Source organism: Myotis davidii, unplaced genomic scaffold, assembly GCF_000327345.1.
Source record: "Myotis davidii unplaced genomic scaffold, ASM32734v1 scaffold438, whole genome shotgun sequence".
Lineage (NCBI taxonomy): Eukaryota > Metazoa > Chordata > Mammalia > Chiroptera > Vespertilionidae > Myotis > Myotis davidii.
Window position 1 is genome coordinate 2,612,965 of NW_006290031.1, and position 8,016 is coordinate 2,620,980.

At 42.5% G+C, this 8,016-nt stretch overlaps 1 long non-coding RNA gene across 1 annotated transcript in view; it reads left to right on the forward strand.

Annotated features, from left to right (window-relative positions):
* LOC107182931 overlaps nucleotides 1-4,839 on the forward strand; it is a 7,682-nt gene extending 2,843 nt beyond the window's left edge. The window contains exon 3 of the long non-coding RNA XR_001513692.1: nucleotides 3,699-4,839. This is a non-coding gene — a long non-coding RNA (uncharacterized LOC107182931). The remainder of the gene's footprint in view (nucleotides 1-3,698) is intronic.
* The last annotated feature ends 3,177 nt before the right edge of the window (nucleotides 4,840-8,016 follow it).

Sequence of the window (8,016 nt, forward strand, 5' to 3'; positions counted from 1 at the left end):
GGCTGCACCTAGGGATTGGGCCTGCCCTCTGCCACCCGGGAGCGGGCCTAAGCCAGCAGATCATTATCTCCCGAGGGGTCCCAGACTGCGAGAGGGCACAGGCCTGGCTGAGGGACCCCCTTCCCCCGAGTACACAAATTTTTGTGCACCGGGCCTCTAGTCTGGTCATAAATATGAATGAATAATGAATATATCTAAATTAGATCTGTCCTAAACCAACACTTTCTCCTTAAGTTAATTGGAAACACGAGTGTTCTCTGAAGACATATGATCTGAGGTTCCTCCAGGGCAAAACCACCCTTTTGAGGCTGAGTCAATACTAGTCTGCTTAGGAATCTTTTAGGAATTGGAGACCAAGGCAGATGTGCCTGGGGCATTTGGGCATTTTTCCACCCACCAAGCTAGGAAGTACTTATGCTTAACCAGATGGTCTTTGAGCTGATGCAATTGTGTTCCAGAGGTTATAAGAGAAAAAGTTGATGGCAATCGTATCTGAAAGAGCCAATGCCTTGTTTCTGTTTATGTGGGAAGGGTTTTCACAACAATCCGCCTTCTCAAGAAGTGTACACACAGTTTGCCTGACCAGGCCCCAGTGGGAGACAGAGCATGAGCCCTGGTCAAGCGGAAAACACGTTTGCACTCTGAGAGACTAACCACCATCAGCACACTGGTCAGGGTGCTCGGAAAACAACAAACATACCATGCTTTACAAGAAAGAAGGAGAAACCCTGAGTCCTGGTGAGAGTTTTCAAGTGGATCCCAAGACTAAATGGAATGAATGTTGCATTTCTTCATCCAAATGCAGTAAAGGGACAGGATGGAACATTCCAACAGGCCCAGCAAGGATACTGAACTTTTCAGTTTGACAAAGGGTAGTGTAAATGCATCGGCTAAGTAGGGACAGAAGTTAAAAACAGTGTACTTACTATCAAATGATTGCTTCCTCTATTTCCGATTCCTTGCAGCACTCACATTTGTTTAGCTCAGTTGCCAGAAAGGAAGTCAGCAACAGATTTTAGGACCCAAATCCATCCCATCCACTACATCTGAGTTCCCCGAGAATCCTGGGGAAGACTGGGATGATCTGTTAGGGCAAAGCATGGCAACTCCAAGAGAAAAGAGGGGCCAAGAGAGCATTTTAATAATAAATTATTTTCCTGCCTTCATTCCTAAGAGCATACAGAGACTTCTGCTTTCCTGGTAAGATCACAAAAACAAAGTGTGTTAACTCCAAACTCTTAGGCATTGATTCTTCAGGGAAGGTTACAAACTACAACTCTTCCCTGCCCCATTTCATTCTGCATGAGGCATTTAAAACAAGGCCATTCAAAATGCTCCTCCAACTAGCTTCCTTTCTGAACATGGACTTTACAGTCAGCAAGTCTTCCCTTGCAGTTAAGTTTAGCAGATGTCTTATCTTGCTAAAACAAATCATGTACCCTGAACTTCATGTAAAGGGATAATTTCACAAAAGTCTTAACCCATTTAGGACATATAAATTATGGCCCTAGGTTATTCAAAAGTCAGACTCTGTATATGTCTCCTCATACAAAGCAGGGCCTAAATTGATGGGGCTCTAAAAATGAGTTTCTTACCTGGGCATTCACCAGGATTTTGAAGCAGCCAAGAAATAGGAACTGGAAAGAGTCAGGCAGACACCCTCTCTGGAAGCTCTCAGCCCATCTGTAACATCCTTCACAAGGGCAGACATGAAATCTTTCTTCAACAAAGTCCCTTTGCGACCATACGGAGCAGGTACATATTCAAACATACTCAAGATTATATATATACTAGAGGCCCAGTGCACAAATTTGTGCATGAGTGGGGTCCGTCGGCCTGGCGGGTAATAGGGGCCACAGGAGGTTGGCGGGAGTCGAGGGGCTGCAGGAGGTTGGCTGGCCTGGGGAGCTATGTGAGGTTGGCAAGCCGTGGGGAGAGGCCACAGAAGGTTGGCTGTGGGAGTGCACTGACCTTTTATATATAATAGCTTTTCCCTTTCCTTGTAACCTGACTTGATCTCTATTTTGAACTTGCATTTCCCTTTGCAATGGATGTTAAAATGGCCCTAAATTCTTTGTAGTTCTTCAAATCAACAGGTGAAATCTATTTCCCACCTTTTGAATCTGGACTGACCCTGTGACTTGCTTTGACCAACAGAATACACTAGAAGAGCCATATGACTTCTGAGCCCAGCCTCAAAAGGCCTCACAACTTTTGTTCTTAATGCTCTTGGAAAGCATCTACATTGTGTGAAGAAAACTGGGATGAAAGGCTTGTGGAGAGAGGCCCAGCCATCCCGTCTAAGGCACCAGGCATGTGAGTGAGGCCATCTTGGATGGTCCACCCCAGGCAATCCCCAGATAGCTGCAGCTGCCCAAACCCTGAAGAGCCACTCCAGCCCACTGCCAACCCACAGAAACTATAAGCAAACGAAAGATGGTCATAGTGTATGGTAGTGCAATAAAGGATGGAAGGAAACCCTGTTGGGATACTATACATTGGCAATAGCACTTCATAAGGAGACCAGAATCCAGGTTCTAGTTCCAACTCTTCAGTGATCCTTAACAAGGATCTTACCTCTCTAGGGCTCAGCTTACTTATTTTCATTGCTATACCCCTGCCCTGCAAACCTCCCAGGGATATACTGCAACTCAAATGATGTAAAGTGTGTGGCAGTCCTTGGGGTGCAGTGAAGCACTCTAACATGGTTATCACCCATGTGACCTCATCATCTGGTCAGGTCCTGGATAGATGTTAAGTAGGGTTTTCAGGTCAATATAAGTTCAAAAGATACTCCCAAGGTCATCAGTAAAGTTTGTCTAGTCTTAGTTGACAGCTTTTTAAACCATCACTTCCTGTCAACACCAAGAGGAAGTTGTGCTCTGCAGTGACTGCTTCAGTCCGTCCATTTCATACAGGCATCTGGGAAAAATCTCTCTCTCCTGAACCTGAAAAAAAATACACTATTACTTATTCATTTATGAGATTGCTTTTGACTGGTGAAACCGCATGGGCTAGTCACAACAAAGGTCCTTTTTAAAAATACAAAACGTGCAAAAGCTCTCCCCATTAGCTGTTGGTTTCACTTTAGAAGCAATTGTCAGGACTCAGGCAGCAAGTTGTTTGGGGGCCCTCCTGACAAGATGTACATGTGATCCACAGAAGGAAGAGAGAAATCTCATCTTTGCATATTAATTAAGAAGGACAGATGGCCCTGGGATTATTCAACCATATGTAGGTCAAGACTAAATGAATTAATAAGCAACTTAGGTCTCAGCTGCCTCTAAGAGCTTATGGGGCATCTATGAACAAACAATTGCCATAGTATCCTGGGAAACAAGAGATGGGAGCAGGAGAGAGATTAAATTTCCTCACTGCACACTCAGTTCCACAGCCTGGGAAGGAATATCTCCATCTCTCTGCCACACACTGTCTTCTATATTGTATTTGGGATGTTAAAATTGAGTCAGTCTGACTCAATGGTTGAGTGTCGACCTATGAACCAGGAGGTCATGGTTCGATTCCTGGTCAGGATCGGTGCAGGAGGCAGCTAATCAATGATTCTCATCATTGATGTTTCTATCTCTCCCTCTTTAAAATAAATAAAAACATTTTCTAAAAAAATGAGTCAAAGTTATCTTAGTTTCCTGCATATAAATTGTGTAACTGCAATTCATAGGGTCTCTCTCTTTTTTTAGGTTAAGCTTTCCTAACATTGATCATGTTAGGGCTGAAAGCAAAGGGAACAGCCATAAGGAGAAATGTAACAAGACAGGTAACACATGCTGGGTACCAAAGAAGGGGTTGGGCAACAAGTTCTGAAAGGCCTCCCAGGAGTAGGGGTTGCCGGAGGCAGAGCTTGAGCTGGACCTGGAAAGGCAAATAGCAACACTTAAAAGGAGAAGAGGACCAGGAAAACCATGAGCAAAAGGCAGCAGCAAGCTGTGCAAGGCAAGTAAGGGATGGGAATCCAGCCAGTATGACCAGATGACGGCAAGGAATTAGATCAGTCGGTACAGGTGATTATCAGCAAGACAGCCCTGGACAGCTGCAATGCTGACACCTTACAGGAGGAACCAGTCTTTCCTCTTCCAGCATTCCAAGCCACAAGATGAGTAACCAAAGAATAGAAACTAAAAACCCTCCAGGAGTTTGTACTGTGCTAGGAAGGTAGTTTCCTCCCTCCTCTCTGCTCTCTCCACCCTTCCTGTACCAGTTACTGGCCCTCCCCAGCTTCTCTCTCCCTCCCTCTTACCGGGCTGACCTCTCTGTAGACCTGACTGGTTTTCCCTCTTCATCTCTTCTTCTAAATGGCAAGCCATTTGCATCTAAGGAGAGGCCTACATTTGTTCAACTATCTCTGGATGGGCAAGTTTAATTTTCTGAGCAAAGGGTGAGTGTTACAGCCAGTAGTCAGATCCAGTGCTACTGGTATTAACACGCATTTTGCCCCTTCTGCTTCCTGGGTAGATGCGAGCTGGTCTGGAACACTGAAGGGAAAGAAAGGAGCACAACTCTCATCTCCTTAAAAACCAAACACTGAGCTGCTATGATTTGTCTTTACAGCAAAACCAAAGGGATGTTAAGATGAATCAACAGGAATACATCTTCATTTCTCAGTCTTGTGAAGAAGTTTAGGAACTTTTTTTTAAAAAGTCTTTTTAAAAATATACTATAGCACAAAATTCAAAAGGAATAGGGCAAAAAGTCTTCCTTGCACCTAACCCTCCAGTTAGCCAGTACTCCCCATGGGCAACATTATCACTTTATTATTTATCCTTCTAGGGTTATTTTATTTGTATACAAGCAGGTATGTGTATTTTTTAACCAAAAGGTAGAATCCTAGACATGATGCTGTGTTCCTTGCATTTTTCCTGTAACATAGCTTGGAGATTTCTTTCTTTTTTAAAAAAATGTATTTTATTGATTTTTTACAGAGAGGAAGAGAGAGGGATAGAGAGTTAGAAACATCTATGAGAGAGAAACATTGATCAGCTGCCTCCTGCACACCCCCGACTGGGGATGTCCCACAACCAAGGTACATGCCCTTGACCGGAACCGAACCTGGGACCTTTGAGTCCGCAGGCCGACCCCATATCCACTGAGCCAAACCATTCAGTGGATATTATTTCTTAATAGCCCATTATTCCATATCAACTGTTAAGTTGCCACATTTCATAGAATCCCATTTTATAGTCATACTAGAGGCCCGGTGCATGAAATTTGTGCAGGGGGGGGGGTTGTCCCTCAGCCCGGCCTACACCCTCTTGCAGTCCAGGACTGCTGGCTCCTAACCGCCTGCCTCCTGCCTGCCTGATCGCCCCTAACTGCCTCATTGCCCCTAACCACTCACCTACTTGCTTGATCACCCCTAAATGCCTCTGCCTAACTGCCTCATTGCCCCTAACCACTCACCTACCTGCCTGTGATCGCCCCTAACCACCCCTGCCTTGGTCCCCACCGCATCAGCTTCATCTGGAAGGATGTCCGGAATGACATCCGGAAGGTCATTCAGCTGTCCGGTCTAATTAGCATATTGCGCTTTTATTATTATGGACTCTTAACAATCAGTCTCTTATGGATAGTCAAGTTGTTCCTAATCACAGGTTATTAAAAAATGCTTCCATGACTATGCTAGTATGTACATCTTTGCACACATGTACCGACTATATTGGTAGGGTTAATTCTTGGAAGTGGAATTGCTAGGTCGAATGATAAATGCACTTCAAATTTTGAAAGTTTTCTAAATTTTCAATCATATAACTTTTGTACCAATTTATACTCCCAAGAACAATGGCTAACATTTTTCAAAATATTGTTCTCTGTGACTCTCCGATCCCTTCCTAAATGCAAGGACTCTAGTAGTAAATCTGAATTTTAAGGTAGCTAATGAAGTAATAAAAAAGGTCAGGTGACACCAGGTACTGTTTTAAGCGTATATGCCCTGTTTACCAGGCATGACTTTTGCAATCCCACAGCCCTCCCAGCTTCTGCTGCAGGCATGGCTGCTATATTCATCTGCTGGCTCAATAAGTCCACACAGTAAGCAGAAATATTATATGAGGTAAAGAAATTGCCATACTCAATGTCTTGAATTCTCTTAGAGCTTTAAAATAATTATAAGGGAAACAAACACAGGTGGCGGCTGACCTAGTTAACTCTCTGGTATCACTTTGGAGCTACTTAAAATAAAAGTCCCGTGGAACACAAGGAAGGACATTCATAAAGTCCATGCTATTTATGGTGCATATAAAATCATTATCCCAACATAAAAGCAATTTTTTTTAGTAACTTTGAAATCTGAGATGTTTTAATTGCATGGTCGACTAGAATCAATTTAAGTTAAAGCATATCCATGCTTGCTTCTCATTTTTATTTACATGTTGCCTTGCCATCCTTCACAATGTTCTCCCAAATAAAGTCCTTTCCCATGCCATGCCATCGTGTAACAGAGCTTCTTACTTTGGTTCAAGCCTCATGTTCTAAAATTATCCCATCTCCCCAAATAAGGTTCGTTTTTAAATTTTTTATTGATTTCAGAGATGAAGGGAGAAAGAGAAACATCAGTGATGAGAGAATCATTGATCAGCTACCTCCTGCATGCCCCCCACTGGGGAAAGAGCCACAACCTGGGCATGTGCCCCTGACTGGAGTCAAACCCAGGATCCTTTAGTCCACAGGCTGAAGCTCTACCTACTGAGCCAAACCAGTTAGGGCAGTTCATTCTTCTCTAAACCTAATTTTTCATGAATTACTTTTCAGCTGAGGCGCTATTATTTCCCCCTCCTATAAGTACTTAAGATTTTCCTTTTCCTTTTAATCCTCACCCGAGGATATGTTCTTATTGATTTTAGAGAAAGGAAGGGAGAGAGAGAAAAATGTCGATGTGGGAAACATTGATAGGTGGCCTCTCGTATTCACCCCGACCGGGGATCGAACCAGCAACCTAGGTATGGGACCCGAGTGAGAATAGAACCCATGACCTTTTGGTATATGGAACAATGCTCCAACCAACTGAGCCTCCCAGCCAGGAATATACTTAAGATTTTTTTAAAAAATATATTTTACTGATTTTTTACAGAGAGGAAGGGAGAGGGATAGAGAGCTAGAAACATCGATGAGAGAGAAACATCGATCAGCTGCCTCCTGCCTACCTCCCACTGGGTACGTGCCCACAACCAAGGTACATGCCCTTGACCAGAACCAAACCTGGGACCCCTCAGTCCACTAGCCGACGCTCTGTCCACTGAGCCAAACCGGTTAGGAAATACTTAAGATTTTTAATAGCAAAAACAGATTAGTGCCAGATAGTAATTTACATGTATTTTCATTTATATATTGGAGTAGAAAAAATAAAAAATAAACATTGGAATAGAATAAGGGCCCTTAGATTAACCTAGTTTTCCCAGTTAGGGCACGTTAACTCAGAATCAGAATTTGGATGCAGAGCTACTTAACTCCAAGTCTACAGTTTCCTCCCTCCCATTAGTCTTTTTGCTTGAAAACCCCCTAAAATACTTATCATACACTTTGTATCCTTCATGTTTTGACATTTAATAGTTGCAAAGGTTATAATTTTTAGCATACAATAAACACACCTACAAATAAAAGTATAAACATCACTTTTTAAGTGAGTCCAGTAAAATCCAGATATAACTTTTAAATCAATGTTTTAAAATGTATGAGCAAGCTCTTCTTTAACATTTAGAAAACTTACACCTTTCCCTTTTCTCCTTGAACTTGTACTTCCATTCCATTTTCTCCAGGTTTTAGTTCTAATACATTTTAATGTTTGAAAGTCTTATTGACCACCAGATATAGATATGTATCTGCAACAAAAATAAGTATATAATTTAAATTTTATTTACTTTCCTCTGACCATAAGTAATTTTAATTAATAAAAATTGTCCTCTACATTATTATAATTAATACATAATTGATCAAGACAACATGTATGCACATTTTGATCATTACTTAGAGTCCCAAAGGGACTTGGTGGTGATTCAGGGGAGGTTT